The sequence below is a fragment of the Eurytemora carolleeae genome, unplaced genomic scaffold (assembly GCF_000591075.1).
Source record: "Eurytemora carolleeae unplaced genomic scaffold, Eaff_2.0 scaffold762, whole genome shotgun sequence".
Classification (NCBI taxonomy): domain Eukaryota; kingdom Metazoa; phylum Arthropoda; class Copepoda; order Calanoida; family Temoridae; genus Eurytemora; species Eurytemora carolleeae.
The window spans coordinates 69,042-88,379 of NW_019396744.1; the positions used below are offsets into that span (position 1 = coordinate 69,042).

Genomic DNA, 19,338 nt, shown 5'->3' on the forward strand with positions numbered 1-19,338 from the left:
CTAATATAAGAATTTGCAAAAAATTAACATATTCTTGTTCATTTGAATGAAGTCAAGATAAGTCCATAATATTTTAGTTTTTTTAACATTAGATCGAATGCTGATAGAAAAATAACGTCGTTGTGAAGTCATTTTAATTTTTTCAAATTTTAAATTTTTAATTTTTTTCGTTTTGTTTCTCAAATGTGCTGATTCATATTTAATCAATAGTTTCAGAAATGGTCGACTTGTAAAAACAATGCGTTTTAACGTATTACGCAAATTCAAAATTTCCGTAAGTTCACTGCGTGTATGGATTTTTTATTCTTCTACAATGATTGTCATAAACTCCTTCGAGATTTAAAAATAATACCTAATATCAATTTGAAAATCGGCCTAAATACTATGGAATTGATTTCTTTTTACAAATTTAGATTTTTTAATCCTAATAATATGTTCGTTGCGACCCGATATGTCGTAGACCTACGCTAGTCTGATTCTAGCCTGATTCTAGCCTGATTTTAGTCTGATTCTAGGCTGATTCTAGCCAGATTCTAGCCTGATTCTAGTCTGATTCTAACCTGATTCTAGCCTGATTCTAGTCTGATTCTAGTCTGATTCTAGACTGATTCTAGTCTGATTCTTGTCTGATTCTAGTCTGATTCTAGCCTGATTCTAGCCTGATTCTAGTCAGATTCTAGTCTGATTCTAGCATGATTCTAGCTGATTCTAGTTTTATTCTAGTCTGATTCTAGTCTGATTCTAGTTTGATTCTAGATTGATTCTAGCCTGATTCTAGTCTGATTCTAGCCTGATTCTAGCCTGATTCTAGTCTGATTCTAGCCTGATTCTAGCCAGATTCTAGCCTGATTCTAGCCTGATTCTAGTCAGATTCTAGTCTGATTCTAGTCTGATTCTAGTCTGATTTCTAGCCTGATTCTAGTCTGATTCTAGTCTGATTCTAGCCTGATTCTAGTCTAATTCTAGTCTGATTCTAGTCTGATTCTAGACTGATTCTAGTCTGATTCTAGTCTGATTCTAGACTGATTCTAGCCTGATTCTAGTCTGATTCTAGTCTGATTCCAGCCTGATTCTAGTCTAATTCTAGTCTGATTCTAGTCTGATTCTAGTCTTTACACTACTTATTAGCAATTTTAATCCGTAAATAAGGCACACTTAGAAACTGTTAAAAAATCATAAAGTGTCAATATTCAGTGAAGGTTGACCAAAATTTAAGAAGTCTAGATATTATTCGACCAATACAGTATTTTGACTTTAAAAGATAGAAGGATTTTTAGCTTAGAAAGAAACAAGAAAGGACAGATTTTTAAAAAAATGTTTACAGGCCTTCTTTTGAAGATATATAACTAAATAAGCACAATTTAGAAAATAAAACACACAGAAAACATTTTGAGTTGCCAAGTCTTATAAATATTTCAAACATTTTAAAAGATTTTTTAATGAGGCAAGGGGGGCGTGGGCCAAGAAAAAAATAAGCGAAAGTTTTTTCTCTCAAAATGAAAAGTGTAGAAAAGTAAAAAGTGTTCTTAATAAATTTCCATCTAATCCTAAAATTTCATCAAAATCTGATGGAGATAATCCACGAAATTGTATTGAGTACATTCGCAGTTTTGATTCCAGTGTAGAAATGGCAGTTTTACTTTTTTGAAAAACGAATTTCATCAAAACGATAAAAATTGAATAAATACGAAATTATCGTTTTAAAAACGACCGCTGTTGACTTCTCTAAGCCCCCAGATTTTCTTTTGCAGTAAGCGTAATTTCAAATGATCCTCCATGCCAAATAAATTCTAGTACAATAAAAGTGAAAATGAAAGTGATAATTTTAGATTTAAAGGGAGTGTTCGCGAAAAATGAAAGGGGGTATAGGCTGAATGCGATAAAAAAGCGCTTTTGATCGCTTATAATTTTACTTATATCTGTTCCGTCTATAAGGAGAAAATTGTTAAAGACGTCTCATACCGAATAACAATTCAGAAAATTGCAACATATGACTTAAACCGTAAAAAAATCAATTTAATTTCAAACAAATCATTCAGATATTACAACCTGTAGTCATCGATTATCTTTCGCCACATTTTTATATAGTTTATATTTTATAATATGTTTTAATTAATTTGTTTTGAATTTGATTATTTCTCTTGTCGCTTGCGCAACTATCTAAGAATGCCGCGCACCACTCACATTTTTCGAAATCCGTTAAAACGTTTTCTAAAAAAAAATAAAATATTATAAAATATAAACTATATACAAATGTGGCGAAAGATAATCGATGACTATAGGCTGTAATATCTAAATGATTTGTTTGAAATTAAATTGATTTTTTACGGTCTAAGTTGTATGTTGCAATTTTCTGAATTTGTATGGCCGCTAAGTTATTCGTTATGAGACGTCTGTAACAATTTTCTCCTTATAGACGCAACAGATAGAAGTAAAATGAGTAGCGATCAAAAGCGCTTTTAATCGCATTAAGCCTATACCCCCTTTCATTTTCACGAACACTCCCTTTAAGTGCTTATCTTACAGTAAAATAAATGCAATTTTATGTTCTTTCTTTTCTGTTTTTACACTTTCTTATTTACTCTTATGTGAGAAAATTTCGTTGTCCTTGTTAAATTAAACACTTATGACGTCATGTATAATTGGTCCATTTATACTTTGCCATCTATTGTACTTGATAATTTATATACTCCATGCAAAGATGGCAATGAAACTTTATCCGAACAATGATATGGAAAATATTAATGATTTTCTAGGTATAAAAGTCCTATATGTTTTCCTGCAGTAGAAATGCGCAAGTCACTTTTAAAATGAAACTAGAAATGACACGTTTTTCCAAGTTTGTTCTAACAAATCGTTCATTAACAGTTTGTTCGTTCATCGTTAATTATTTTTTAAGAAATTATGTTCGTTTTTAAAAATTTCGTTCGTTCACAAAAACGATGCGCATATTTGTAAAGAAAACAATCAAAAACAACAAGAACAAGAAACAGTTTTGCAACCATCTAGAAAAAGAAACGGCGTTGCAACCAACAAGAACAAGGAACAGTTTTTCAACCAACAAGAACAAGGAACAGTTTTGCAACCAACAAGAACAAGAAACAGCTTTGCAACCAACAAGCCAAAGCCGGTTTGGAACTTATGTAAATTTTAATGATGCTATTACTGAAATGATAAAAGTCATGTGTTCTAGCTAGATAGGACTGACACCCTCTCATGATTTGGATTTGAAAAAAAACATTAAGAAAAGACAATTTTTCCGGAAGTCGAAATTTTCAATAACTAATAATTGTTGGATATCAAAAGATTCAAAATAAAATACTAAATTCAGAAATTTGATTTTTGATTGATTGATTTTAGTCCCAACAATTGGGACAATTTTGAAAATATCGAAAAAAAACTAATGAACAGTTTTCACCTAGTATATGTACTACAGGTGCATCTTTCAGACCAACATCAACATGGATTAAAATTTCTTATTATGGATTTTTAAATGTATAACAAAATTTGCAAAAGCATGAAATTTGCAAAAAAAAAATTGGCTCATAACATCATAAGGAAGAGGGCGGGTCACTTCTAAAAAAGTCGATAATCGATTACTCTTAATACCTTTTGATAAAAATGCATTGCCAAGATATTCTTTTATTTGACCTATTTGAAAAAATTGTTTTAAAAAGTATTAAATTTGATAAAGTTTGAAATGTTTGTGAAAATACAGGAAGACGACAATAAGACACTGCTTTCTGCTAATTCTGAACGAGGGTAATTTCTTGCCAAATTACTGGGAAGACTGTCCGTAATTTTTATTTTCATTTTTATCTCAAAAGTGATCGTAAACTTGTGTGGTCGTATAAATGATTCTCAACACTTTGTCAATAGTTCTTTGGGAAACAATTGTTGCAAAATTTGACAGTAATAGTACGACTTTGTTACCTTGTAGCAACCCCAGTTTTAATGTTATGCATAAGAAAGAAAGAGATAGTGTCGAGATCGAAGAATAAAATTATTTGGTTGCATCTCGTAATTTTACGTAATTACTAGAAATTCACAACATTTTTGTTCCTCTCCATAGTTTTTAAATAAGATGATTATAATTTATAATATATTTTATTATTAATTATTGATTATTAATTAATCATTTAATTATTAATTTTTAATAATATATTAATTAAAAACATGTAAGATTTCATTATAACGTACAATTACTTAAATTTGGCGTTGTGTCATTTATACAGAGATACTCACAAAGGATGAGCCTGCAAAGACGACCTGAAATGTGACGACTAAAAGGTTGAATTTAGTTTCCTGCCTTGAACATCGTCTAGCTTGCAATGCATGCCTATTTATTGGCGAAGTCAAACCTTATGGAAATCCAACGTATAGAAACCCCTACTTATATTTTTGAGAAATTGAATAATGAGTGTAAAGTAGAAATAATTTTCATAAAATCCGTTTATTTAAATGGTAGAACGGAATTTTATGAAACCATATTAGCATTACTGGAGAACTTTTTTATACTTTTGAGAAGTTTTTTTTCTTCTAAAAATAAAACTGTAGCTAGCATTTAAAAAAAAAATTTTTTTTGATAGTAATGCCCAATTTTATGCATAACCATATAATCTTTCATTTATGTACATAATAAAATCTGGAGGACCTTTAACCAACCCTTTAACACAATAACAGCAACACACTAGACAAATTGGAGTAATAGGCCAGTTAGGATTCTGGTGGGGGATGTTTATTTTCCCCGGACAATTCTTTCCCGGTAGGCCGCAAATACACACACAACAGAGTAACCCCGTCTCAAGAAAATCGATAACAAAAGCTTAATTTTCTTAAAAAAATAACATAAATTATAGGTCATAGTTATTTGAACAATGTTATAATGAATATTAATGATAGAAAAAATCTTACGATTTATTAGGTTGTGATAGGGGGAGACTTATTGTTGATCAGTATTGAAATACGTTTTTTTAACTTCTGAAAAAATTACAGTTGAATATTTAACGAAATTCACTGATGCTTCTTATGAAAATATTCTTGCTTAACTTTAATAATTTCACAATAACGAAAATATTTTAAGCTCCGTAGGACGGAGTACAAAGGAAATGCGGGCTGAAAATTTGGTTTGGCTGTCTCCGAGAGGAGATTCAAGTTGAAGACGACATTTTGCGGAGGTCTTAAAATTAATGGTTAACAAATAGAGAGCAAATACAAATGTACATATTAAACTATTTTGCTCCTTTAATGTCTAGGGAACGTAAAAATAGAAATTATGATAATGCTAATAATACACTACAATGTTTTACAAAAACGTTTAATCTCTCAAAAATATAAAAAAATGTTCTCCCGGAAAATACGCCTTGTTGCTATACGTAGCTGGTTCTATACCTTGGATTTCTATAAGGTTTGACACCTTTATTGGCATGGAAAAGAAAGAAACCAGTTTGCAATTGCATAAAATGCTAAATATGAAGAATTAGACTGTATGAGATCTGTACAGTCGTCTCTGAAGTCTCATCCTTTGTGGGTAACCCTTTATATATTATATACATATATGTATATAAACATTGGATGGGATGGGGCTATGAGTTCTTCACAAGGATATTTAACAGTGTACAATACGCAATAACGCAAAATCGAAATAAAGCAGTAGCGCAAAATTCATAATCGCAATGGCAACTTTTCGAGCAATAGATATTGCGAATCAAAGCGCAAAAATGTCAATATTGCGCGCAACCCAAATGCGCAAAAGGAAGCAACCTTTGAGCATCGTTGCGCACAATGCTATTGCGATAGGAAACCCTAGGGAACTCACTCATAAGATCAAAGGGAATGTTTTTAGTTTGGTTTTGAGATTCTAACTTGAGTGCATCCACTTAAAAGGGAAAAATAGCTAAAACGTAATTAAAGACCATGCGCGGGTAAACGGCCGGATTAATCTTGGTACCCTTGACAACGCTGGGTTTCCATACCTTGAACTTGACTGTCTAAATTAACAAACACTTGTTTAATGGAGGTTAAATTGAACAGTATTGATCTGCAATACGACCAACATTAAACACTACGAAGACGATATTAGAGAACTTCTTACTAAATTATTAAATCTAAATGGAATAAACAATTTATGCACTGCGTACTGCTCTCAGACTGCTGACTTGATTAACTTAAAAAATGTTAAGAAGCTATAGAATCAGGATCACTGGAATAAGATGACGACTTTAAGACTCAAGTTTGAACTTTAAATCGTTTAATTAACATATGACACAGCTATCGTGTAGTGTAAACAGACACATTTCACTAAATAAGTAATTTAAAAAGTCACAATTTGCTATTTGCTTTTTTACATCCAATGCACTTTTATTATTGCTTTATATATGTCGTCTTCCTAATCCTAAACAACGAGAATCAGGAAACACTGGAATAAGAAGACGACTTTTAGATTTAACTTATAACTTTAAATCGTCTAATGAACACGATTCACAGGAATTGTGCAGTGTAAACAGACCCACTTCACTGAATGAAAATCTTCTTTGCTTTTTAACATCATCTAATACACTTTGTGACTTTATTATTGCTTTAATTCCTATTCCACAGTTTTCTGGTTCTCACTGTAAAAAGCAAAAATTTTTAGGTCATCATTTTCAGCCTGTTTTAGAGCTGCAGCCATGGGCTGTTATATTAGTAATATTCGGGAAAAAAAACAAAAAGAGGAATATGTGTCAAAATTCATTTTATTCAAAATTCATTAAAAAGTAAATTTTTTTTTTCTTATTGGGTCATCATAATTTTTGTGCAAAAAAGTGGAATACTCGATTTACAACCGTTACTTCAGAAGTTGCAAGTTGAATTTCATAAGTACAATTCGTTATAGGTTGAAGCTTGCAACAAGATATCAAACTAATGAGGAACATGGTTTTGTCCGAAGCTAAGAACTAATATTAAAGGCTGTTTGCGGTTTATTTCGTTTTTAAATCTTTTGCTCAAATATATTTTACTTTGAAGTTAATTTTACTATAATATACTCCTATGTATATATTTTTTCATTGTATTTGGTATTAAACAACTTAACAAATTATGGAAGAAGACGACCTAAACTATTTACCAACTGTCATGTTCCGTAGGACACCTGTAGTTGCGTATGGCCCAACTAGTCGTTTTTAATTTGTCTGTTCCAATTCACTTTAATTAAGTTCAGCCCAGTAAGTCACTTTGTTGAGAAACCACAATTGAAAATTATTAAATATCAATCAAATTTAAATATAAAATTGAAAATATAAAGAGAAAACATGGAAATCTTCTTCGTTCATGATCTATCTCTGAAAATCGGACTCCATTAATAATGTAACTTGTAATTATGTCTACAGTACCTTTAGTTTCAACCTTTCAATTTAATAGCTTACAGAACCATTCAGTTCAACTCGTTTATTATCATCTTAACATAGCATATAATAACATTTTAATAATGTTTTCCAAAACTATACAGTTTTAATCCTACCTTTTAGCGTAGGATTCCTTATGTTAAAATATATATCCTTTACAACGTTCCATGTTTAAAACAAATATGTTTCTTGTTTGTTTTTGATCAGATTAAAATCAGCTGTTGTGTGGCAAATGCGCCAAAAACGAATGGTCATCTTTGATTCGTCGATCAATTAGATTTTTAACCAATCACAAACAAGGATTTTGAAAACATACTTTGGCTAGGTTTACAAATCTTGGTTGAGCTTACTATTTGGTTTAACAAAATCTTTGGGCTCAGAATTACTTATTTTTAACTCAAAACAGTTACATTTTCGAATTAATTTCTATCATTGATAGAATCCAAGTTTTGTCGCTTATTTTAATTTATCAAATGTTTTATTTTGTAGCCAATTATATAAATAAAGAAGATGCTGCACACTTCCTGTTTAATATTTATAATTCAATAGTTTTTCAATTCAATTTTTTTACAATTGCCATTTCTTCAAATTTGGGTAAATAAAAGTTATCTTTTATGATAAAGAAACATTTTCAAATAGCACAATTATTAATTTTATCATAACAAGGGCATTTATTTCACAATTGCGCCTTCGGACTTTCAATTTTAAGAACATCAAGTTCAGAACTGCACCAAATGGTTTTCATGCAACAAGATAGTTTATTCACCATTGAGTACCTTCAGACGTTAATGCCAATCTTCGAGTTATCTATTGGTAATTTATCAATCAATCAATTTATCAACATCAAGGTTTGAACTGTAACAAAGGTGTGCTTAGATTATTATAAAAACATTTCAAGTAAAATTTAAAAACGAGCCACATAATAGTAGTTTTACAAATATTCATATATATATAGAAATTGATCACAGAAATTTAAAGTAACATAAATATTAAGAAAAAAGAATGAAAAATTAAAAAAATAATGGTTGAAAACTTTCTTCTTTTTTCTCTTCAATCCCACGTTTCAATGGTTCATATACAATGTATGTAAATGTACATAAATCATGATCTGGTTGTGTAGTAGTACGTATGCTACTTCATGTACATGTACTGTACCGCATTAATTACAACCAAATGTTGAGAAGGTCCACGGTTTACTAGAAAGGAGGCATGTAGATGTCAGCCTAAAAGAATAACAACTATTAAATTATAATTCAAAATAAAATATTTTAAATTCAAGAAGACATCTTGTGTATCTCAAATTCAAGGTTTATCACCTTCCACTAATGAGCGCTGCCATCATAAGTACGTAACTCCATAGAAAAAAAACATGGTAACCAAAAAACACCATAATTAAATTATCCGATTAATTCGTCAGTGAGAAAAAAATCTTGTATAATAAAGATTATTTTAATGGATTACCCCCTCCCTAGCACTACACATATGCAATCAGTCGGTTTCAAAGTTAAATTTTTGTTTTTGTAAATCTATTTAACCTTGCAACTTGCAGCCTTCGGCCTAGCATTTCAGTGAATACATTACACAAATAGCTTTATCTAAACTTCCTGACCCCCCCCCCCCACACACAACACACAGACACACACTCACACGTGTATTAGAGAGTAGTCAAAAACGGGTTTTGATTGACCCCTTTTAATTAAATGGTATTGATCAAAATTTTACATCAGTATGCTATATTTAATATTCATTGTTTAGATGTTTAAAATAAGTTAGCACATAGTTAATAAACTCTAAAGTGTAGAAAGCTTAGCCATTATGATTAAAAAAACACAACTAAATGAATTGAAATTAAATGAATTGAGTTTGAAATAACATAATATCTCGGAAAGTTTTTAAATTCTTGAAATTCATCAACTTTTTTTAATCATTTGACACACAGCTATTGAAATGAAGGTTCATAATAAATTACGCAGTAAATCCCTTAAGAAATATTTCGTCTAAAATATTTCTCTCATTCAATCGAAAAATAGAATATCAAGTTACAAGTGTAAATTTAATTTTATCACCCTTAAACATTACAAATCAAGTCCATGCACTTGAATTCAAGTTATAAAATTAAATAAATCAGGCCAGAGGCCATAGAACAGGCTTAGTTGCTTAGTTACATAACACTCCCCCAGTAGATGATGTACTCATGATGTACTCAGACTAAAGTTGAGATCTGAAGGACTTTTTACTCAAGTTAGAAGCATAAATATTTATTTTAAAAACTCGAAAATCGTTACAGATATATCACCAAGGGCGGTTTGGAAAGGGGGGGGGGCACATCGGAATATGTTTTTACTAATCCCCTATTATTGTTAATCCCCATGGAAAAAGAAAAAACCCCAACCCAACCCCCTGAGGCTCAATTTCAGTTATAAAAATATTAAATAAAAATCTTAATTTTTTTGAACGTATTCAAAAATTTTTATCCGTATTTGTAAAATATAAAATAAAATATTATTATATAGAATGAAGCAAATGTGACCAGAATTTTTTTTCTTTACATAAAAATGAAGAGATATTCTGCAATAGCGAAACATGTATTTTTATTTGATCTTTCCAAATGTCTTTCCTTTTCACTCGATGATTTTGCTGGAACAATTTTTTTTATAAAATTTACCTTATTTAGTCCGCCTGCCATGGCTTCTTCAACTTCTTGTGTAGAATGTCTCCTGATTCTCCGGTTTCTATATATTTGACAAAATTACAAACTGGTCTAAACCCGCCTAGAATATATAAATATCTCTATTTCAGAGGAAGACAATTCAAGACCGTGACTTGGCCCAGACACCGAGGTTCAGGTTTTGACATAAATATGGTTTGTACAAAAATTCAAGAGCGTAACCCTGTCACGATGAGGGGGGGGGTGGCCCCCTGCAGTTTTTTCTAAATAACATAAAAACGGCTTACATTAGAACGCTACAACTTCTACACTTTTTCACCCTCATACAAATTTTAGAGTATGGTGGGGGAGCGTCAAACGGCGGGTCGGTGTTTCAAAAAACAAGATAAATAACTTTTTTATTAGTTAAGTTACAGGGCCAAAATTTATATATTTGAAAAGTCCTTGAACAATCGATATGTGTCGTATGTAAGTTGGACTAGGGACATGTATCACACTCCCCTATCTCAACTCTGAGGGGGGGACACCCCCCCCCTTATATTAAACAAAAATAACCCAATCGGGATAGGGTGTTCATCCTTGCAAATAGCATCTGTAAAAATATCAACAAAAAAACTGATACAGATCTATTTTTGTAAATTTTTCCTGAAAAAATATCAAAATAAACTTACGTTGGCTCGGAGAGTTTCCTTGTTCTTGACGCTTCAATTGGCCGAGGTGTGCCTGAAAAAAAAGTGCGATACTTTCAGGTGAAAACAAAATTTCTATTTTTTTATCAACGATTTTTGTCAAAAGCATTTTTTTTATATTCTTATGGTGGGATTTGCAATAAAGTTTTGCGGGATTTGCAAAATAAAACTTTGATGACTTCCAAAAATAAATTTTGCGGATTTGTCCGAAAGAAAATACCTGAGAGCCAGGACATGACGTCAATCTTTACACGTGGTCCATCACTCTCACTGTACGTCCTTAAAAAGGGAAGGTTCACAAATTTGGAAACAAGAATAAAATCATAATTAACTTAAAGGCTTTTCTATTTCTATGAACCGATAAAGTGGATGTAAACAGTCCTGCCTTGTAATAAAAACGGTTAAATTTGAAATTTCTACAAGATGAAAGCTCAAAAATTCCAAAACTAACACTTGGCCCATTTCTAATACTAAGTGTTAGAAATGGGCCAAGTGTTAGTTTTTGAGTATAATCCACAATTCAAAATTCAAATTTCGAAAAAATTGACGAAGCAAAATTGTTTTAATTTTCTACGTCTAGATGAATATGAAATAATTAGCTTTTTAAATTGAGAATTTGGAAAGAAAAAGGAAAAAACGCGATAATTTAGTTGAATTCTGAACGATAGAAAAAAAAGGAAAAATCAAAATGTTGTTAAAAATGGAAAACAATAAGGAAGGAAGAACAGGTATTTATGATATACAACGTGCACATTCCTTCTAATTCAACAAAAATAAATTGCATTACTAATTTGCATTACAACATCTAAATCCTACCAATCATGTTAAAATATAAAAATAAATAAAACCAAAGCCTGAAGGGCCCAACCTCATAGAACAATTATCAATGACTATTCGGGGAACATTTGTTTCTGTCAGCAGTTAAATTACTCTGAGCAAAGTTAAAATAAATTAAGTTTATAAGCAATGTCTTTTATCATTTTAACGTGGTCTTAAAAATTTTTTCTCGCACGGCTTACCAGAAACATATTTATTTGAAAAAAAACTATTCCTTTTTCGGCGAAAAAAATCTTTTAAGTTTTTTCCGGAAAATTACATATTTCTGTGTCCGAATTAAATGAATCCCTCAAAACCGGTTTCAATTGAGCGTCGTCTTAAATCTTAAAAATAAAATACAATTTTAAGTGGAACCAACCATATTTAAGCCGAACTTAAAATTAAAGCCGCAGCTCAAATAAATAAGATATTTAAAACCCACCTGACTCGCTTAGCGCCGAACCAACCACCGTCATAGGTTGGTAGTTTGTCATCCAGTTTATCATCCAGCTAGGAAAACATTAGTTAATGGTAGTTTGTCATCAAGTTTATCATCCAGCTAGGAAAAAACTATTAGTTAATGATGGTAGTTTGTCATCCAGCTATGAAAACATTAGTTAATGGTAGGTTGTCATCAAGTTTATCATCCAGCTAGGAAACCATTAATTAATGATGGTAGTTTGTCATCCAGTTTATCATCCAGCCAGGAAAACATTAGTTAATGTTGGTAGTTTGTCATCCAGTTTATCATCCAGCCAGGAAAACATTAGTTAATGATAATTGTAAACGTTATTTTAATTTTACCAACATTGAAAGTTTTGCCTGCAGACCAACAAACAAAATATTCTCTTTTCAATTAAAAAATGGAAAAACAACAAAATCTTCCATATTCTTCATAAGTTCCTTCCTTAGATTAAATGGATAAAGTTAATTACTTCCGATTAAATGGATTAAATTAATTACTTCCGATTAAATGATTTAAGTTAATTACCTCCGATGTTGAGGAATTCCAGTGTGAGCCTCCGAACCAACCGTTCGGGCTCCCAGTAGAATCTTGAACAAATTAACAAAATTAAGTTTGTTTATATAATGTATGTATTATACTTGTATTAATTCCCCTTGTATATTTATTTCAAAATGGTAAAAAACCAATTTCTGCCGAAATATTTTGTGTTGTGATTCGAAGAAATTTACAAATGATCGAAATTTCAAGAAATTGCTTTATGTTGGAAATCAACCAATGAGGACAGAAAAAATCTACAAAATTTGATGTTTTGCTTAAACATTACAAAAGGCTTGCAAAAAGATCACCAACCACAAGAAAAGATTATTATCAGAAAAATAAATTTTTAATTTTATGCCAAGATTTTTTTAGGTAAATGCATAATTTGATAATAATTAAATTCGAAATCCAAAAATTTTACGGGCTCTTGTATGTATATAATTTGGGGGGNGATAGACCAGGTGTACTACCAGTAGGAGAGAGAGGTTCTCCAGTACCTCCTACTGTTGGATGAATAACTAAGGTAGGACGGGTTCCAACGGACATCCTGGATTGAAAGGTGTAAAGTAAATGCAGAAATAATATTCAATATACATATGGAAGATATATCTTGGGGTGTAAAACATTCATTATGTTAGATTTTAGAATATCCCGTGTTTACTCGACTCAAACTTTAATTTTCTAATCCCTATTTCTTTGCAACCTCTTGTCATAGATTTAAGATATTTCAATAATATCAATTTTTTTTAGAGGTCTACAAAGAAATAGGAAATAATTTAAAGAGCATAATCAGATTTTTTTTTCAAAAATAGCCCCCTCCCCAATCCAACTCCATTTTATACCTTCTGCTAGCTTCAAGAAGAGCTTGGGCAACTCCAGCCATCTTGGTAATAACTAAACAGAAAAAAGGCCAATAATCAAATATATTTTAAGTGAAGGTCTTCACCATTATTACCCCCCCCCCCCTCCCCCCAATATCTCCCGGTATTTTTAGGGAAGGACACCCTGTTAATATGTCTGACCACCCCACCATATCTCTATATATTATTAGTAAAGGTCACCCTACTAATATGTCTAGAAACCCCCCCACCTTCCTATATTTTGAGAGTTACTGGAAAGCTTACCTAAACTTTATTTTAGGGAATGACGCACAACAGCCGGACTTTTAGAAACTCAAGTAAACAGAAATCTAAAAATAATATTTAAAAATAAAAATGTAATTCTTTAAATCTAAAAAGTAACAAATCAAAAATACAAGAAGTAGTATTTAAAAATACTTAAGTAGTATTTAAACATTTAAAAATTAATTAAAAATATAAAAGTAGTATTTAAAAATCCAAAAAGTAGCATTAAAAAATTCCAAAAAGTAGTACTTAAAAATAGAAAAGTAGCATTTAAAAATACAAAAAGTAGTATTTAAAAATAGAAAAGTAGTGATTATGTAATTATGTGAGATGAGATCTGAAAGAAGCCCCATCTTGGGCAACCCAGACCGCCTACAGGACTATCCGACCCCTACCGGTAAGAAAAATCCTGAACCAACCCGGCCACCTACTACGAGGAGGGGTACAAAATACAAAATTACAAAAAGGAGTATTTAAAAATACAAAAAGGAGTATTTAAAATTACAAAAATTAGTATTTAAAAATACAAAAAGGAGTATTTAAAAATACAAAAAGTAATATTTAAAAATTATCTAACAGTACACTTACAGAACTCAAATAGTACTAAAAAAAACCGAAAAAAATTAGAAAATGTAGAAAAAATAAGCACTACAACAGAAAACAATAGTTTAAAAACAGAAAACAGATAGAAATCTAACAGTTTGTTATAAAATAATACAGTAACTAATTTTTAATTCTGTTTTTCTAATCCTTATATCTTTGCAATCAGATGAATCTTTGGCACTTCAAACGTTTGCTATTAAAAGGAATAATAGTTTTAAATATTAAAAGGTCTATGACTAAAGTTACGAGGTTAAGAAAATTAGGCTTTGGGAAAGTATTCCTTTATCATAATTTACAGGACAATAACCATTAATCAAGTCGATCATAATAAACCCATCTTCAACAACAACATAACTACTAACCACAAACAAACTGATACTAAACTAAATACAGTACTATCAACATCATATCAAAAAAGCATGTTTCTCGAGGCCGGGTCGGAAAGGCTAAACGAGGCTGCTGTTGAGTCTGAATGCGTACTGCGTAGCAACCTCGCTTAAAATTAAAAGGTAGGGGAACATAACAGGGTTAATGCACTCTACACGTTTTTCCATTCGAAGAAGCCAGAACTTAGGGATTTCCCAATTTCCAAACAGTATCTTTAAATACTGCCCAGTTTTCAGGTCACATTGCTTTTACTAAACGTGTCTAGGATTCTCACTGCAATACACGTTTTATCGTCAGTTCCTAACTATTTTCGTCTTTTAAATTTCTTAACCTTTTTTCATAATTGATCCTAATCTGCTTTATTAATTCTAATATTTTTCTAATTCTGATCTTTTCTCAATTCTAATAATATTTCAAAATTTTGATAGTCTTCAAAGATCCTGATAATTTTTTTCCTAACCCTGATCATATTTGAATTTCTAACCCCCTTAATCATTTGTCTAAATCCTGTTAATTTTTTTAAATCCTGATCATATTTCTTAATTCTGATTTCTGATCATATTTCTAAATTATGATCATTTCTCTAAATCCTGATCATATTTCTTAATCCTATCATTTCTCTAAATCCTGATCATATTTCTTAATCCTAATCATATTTCTAAATTCTGATCATTTCTCTAAATCCTGATCATATTTCTTAATCCTGATCATATTTCTAAATTCTGATCATTTCTCTAAATCCTGATCATGTTTCTTAATCCTGATCATATTTCTAAATCCCTATCATTTCTCTAAATCCTGATCATATTTCTAAATCCTGATCATATTTCTAAATCCTGATCATATTTCTAAATCAAGATCATATTTCTAAATCCTAATAATATTTCTGAATCCTGATCATTTTGATATTTTTAAATCCTGATAATATTTATAAATTTTAATCATATTTATAAATCCTTTCTTCCTAAACTTTTCCTTCCCTATTTCAGTATATGTCCTTTCTTCCTTAACTTTTCCTTTCCTATTTCAGTAAATATCCTTTCTTCCTTAACTTTTCCTTCCCTCTCCCAGTAAATATCAGTTTAGTATTTATGATTTAAATGATCTAATTTCTCTTGACAGTATACATACTTCACACTGCTTCAAATATTTACTGTTACCAAGCTGAAAAATCGAATGTTTTAACTGAGGAAACACTATACCTTGTCAAGGGGCCCACCGGGTGGAAGGGGGATTGATATATCATAAAAAATTTCATGTCTGGGTGTACCTTGATGAACATACCTGTTATATTTGCTGAATCAAGAAACAGGTTTAGGATTACATCGTGAAGAACTTTTTCTTTCTTCTTTATAACTTGAAAACGCAGATAAAATCTTTTATATCTGAAAAAAGCATTTATTTAGGAGGCCAACTTAACAACCAGTCGTCAATTGTGAAAAAGTGCATATTTAAGGTTTTCATACTTTGTGTGTATCATCTGTCTAACAATATCAACACAAAACACAGAAATGATGCTGAATTTCTTATATTTAATAAAAAGATAAAAATATATATGAATTATGATGCTAACAGTTCACAGTTCATTATTATATTTCTTCTAATTCTTGAGACCCTAAGAGATAAGTAGAACAAGAGGTGTGGGGGGGGGGAGGTTCTGTTTCCAGTTAAAGAGGGATTAAACCAAGATTAAAGTAGAGATGCAATTTTAAGACTTTAATGGTTACAATTTAAAACATTTAAACTAAACTTGTAAACTTAAATATATAAATAACTAGGCTTTTAAAGCGCTTCCCGCCCATCTTTCATTTATATTGTGAACATGTTCTCTTTTGTACATTTTAAAACAAAGAAGAAAAAAATTCGCGGATTTTCAAGATTTGCAAAAAATAAAAACTTTTAACACAAATTTTTAAAATTTTTATCATTCATAAACCTTCCCTGGGGTCACGTGATGTCCCACAAAAAATTTGGGCCTGATCAGTTCAACTGTTTTGACGTTTATTTTATACATACAAACACCCAGACATAGAAGCCAAATTTATGTATAGATAAAGTTTTGCATGTTTTACGTTATTTTTTACATATTTGGTTTCAATATGACATTTCATATCTTATAATCAGGTTTTTCTTCATTTAAAAGTTTTTGGCTTTTAAGCAGTTATAAAGCAGTTGAAACTTCTATGAGCTATGAAAGTTTGCTTTCATTATTACACTACAGAAAATCGTTTACTCAAAATGAGGATAAAGCTATTTTTTAGTGAAGATAAAAGTTAAATCAGATATTTTAGGAACCTAGATTAAAAGCCAAAAAAACTTCACTGTACTATTAAAAAACGGTTATTACTATTAACAACTACTTTATTTACAGGAAAGTTAAGGAACTTTTTCTTTAGCGGAGTTCCCTCCACCAATTTTGCATACAAAACATCTAGAACACAACATTAAGTGTGATATCATCTCCCAAAGTTAAGGAGAGTATTTCAAGGGGGGGGGGGGCAAAAATCGGCCCTTCAGAAATGTCAGTAATTCGTTCCGTAATATATTTGTGTTTGCTGATTCCTAAATAATGTTATACTCAAAGTTAAGAAATATCACGTACAGGCCTTGCTATCTTTATATTTGGTGTTATCTCCATTTATAAGGCTCGAACTAACACGAAGGCCCAAAGAGGCATTTCTAGTTTAGGGGGTAAATTGGGAAACGTGCAAAAATGATTTATTAAATAGAATTGTGAAAATAATTTTATCCATTTATAGATATAACCAAAAATCGTATACTAGGAATATACCCATACCCCTTAGCAACAGACATATCCGTCACAGGACACCTATAGAGTATAGGGAAACCTAGGGTTACGATAACAGTGCGTAGAAAAATCAACCAGTCACGTAAAAAACGATTTTTTCATACACGACACATAAGCCCAAAAAAATAACCTTTTTTAAGTCGTCAATGACAATTTTAAACAGATACGCGAAAAATTTTACAATGACAAGACAAAACATTTAAACATTGCTGCATAGGGTAAAAATATATTTGTTGGTGTTTGGTAAACTAATCAGTGTATGTCATAAATTTCAAATTATCATAGAAATGACTTGAAACATCATGACAACTAAAATTATAACTGAATCCTTAGAAAAACATTTCTTTTATATAGAGTTTTGAAGAACTACGCAACATGAATATCACCTCAGTTGAACTACGGGGAAAGGAGGCTCGGCATGAACTGTGATTCCAGGGTTTGGAGAAAATACTTTCGTAAAAAATCTCAAACTTACGAAAATAAATATTACTATTTTTTCGGGAAGATAATGGAGGATGTTCAATTTTTACTTGTGATGTAATTAAAACTATCCCTGTTTATCTGACAGCAGACTTGCTATTGGAGTTGGACCGGCCGGTTCGGGCCCACTCTACGCGGACACAGTTGCCAGATTACAGAAATCACCACCATACTACTTACAGTGTGAACAAATTCACGTTAAATCTGTTTTTAGTAGCAATAACTATAAATGATCCATATAGGATAGGGTTACCCACAAGACCCACCAAGGATGCGACTTCAGAGACGGTTGTACGGAATTTTGTTAAGTCCATTTTCTTGCAATTAGGGATCCTGTTGGCCAAAACTGGAAATTATTCTGTGCTATACCCAAGAAACATTTTAGCCGATGTCGTATACACGACTCGACATCATCGACAGCTTTCGTCATAATATGTCGGCACTATTGACTTTTAGTTGCAATAGGTACATGCGAGAGAAAGAAAAGTAAACCTTGTAAGTTCGCGGCAAACTTTCGATCAGTTGGATCCTCATTTTTCTCCTATTTCTTCTCTACCTCCTTTTTCTCAGCTCTGTCTCCTCTATCCCCTCTTCTCTTCCTTATTTTTCTCCTCTTTCTCATTCTCTGGGTTGACCTAATCCCTAGGTTGCTTCTTCTCTCCCCTTTTTTCTCTCTTCACTATCTTGACAATGTGTGTGCTCTGCAAATTTTAAAAAGTAAAAAAAAACATATAAAGTGTAAACTTTTGTTTCGTCTATGCAGGATTGAGAACTTGCATCTAAAACTTATTTTTTGCATCATGATATGCGGACCTTTAATAAAAATTCAGTTAAGTAAGAACTGAATTAGGGGCTGAATTCATTGGGAACAAATACAGGTTTTCTAATCTCTATATCTTTGCCTCCAGATGTCTAATAAATGAAACTATAAACTCCTTAAAAGCAAATTGTAAAACTATAAACACCAGGTTTAAAAGATTTAGGAATTTGAAAGACAAAGTTTCAGGATTGAATATTACTCCAAAATACATTGCAAAAAAGGAAAATGCATGTGATGGGACTTTTGTCATATTTGAGTGACCCTGTCCCTCCATTTAAAAAAGGGCATGCCTGATTCACAACAGTGCCCTTACAACCTTCAGTTAATCAATAATATGAAATATTTAGTAGTTTTCCCAGCTTCTAACAAAGGTTTTAGGGGTAACGTTATGATTAAGACTTAAAATATGTCTACGCCCCTTTCATCCAAAATCAGTTCGTACTTGTAAAAAACGTAGTTGATGTCTTCTCTGGCTTTAGTTAAATGAAAACATTATTTACAATGAGACCCATGATGTGGAGTAATGAGAGTTAGACTTAAGTTATTATTTTAAATAG

At 31.2% G+C, this 19,338-nt stretch overlaps 2 long non-coding RNA genes across 2 annotated transcripts; both read right to left on the reverse strand.

Annotated features, from left to right (window-relative positions):
• Positions 1–8,033: 8,033 nt before the first annotated feature.
• Positions 8,034–12,650, reverse strand: LOC111708093 (uncharacterized). The gene is made up of 6 exons (XR_002766585.1): positions 12,547–12,650; positions 11,998–12,065; positions 10,960–11,018; positions 10,722–10,773; positions 10,048–10,114; positions 8,034–8,605 (listed from the first exon to the last, which is right to left on the reverse strand). It is a non-coding gene; the product is annotated as an uncharacterized LOC111708093 (long non-coding RNA).
• A 362-nt stretch (positions 12,651–13,012) lies between these two features.
• Positions 13,013–17,885, reverse strand: LOC111708094 (uncharacterized). The gene is made up of 5 exons (XR_002766586.1): positions 17,868–17,885; positions 15,957–16,057; positions 13,683–13,747; positions 13,401–13,452; positions 13,013–13,105 (listed from the first exon to the last, which is right to left on the reverse strand). It is a non-coding gene; the product is annotated as an uncharacterized LOC111708094 (long non-coding RNA).
• Positions 17,886–19,338: the final 1,453 nt, after the last annotated feature.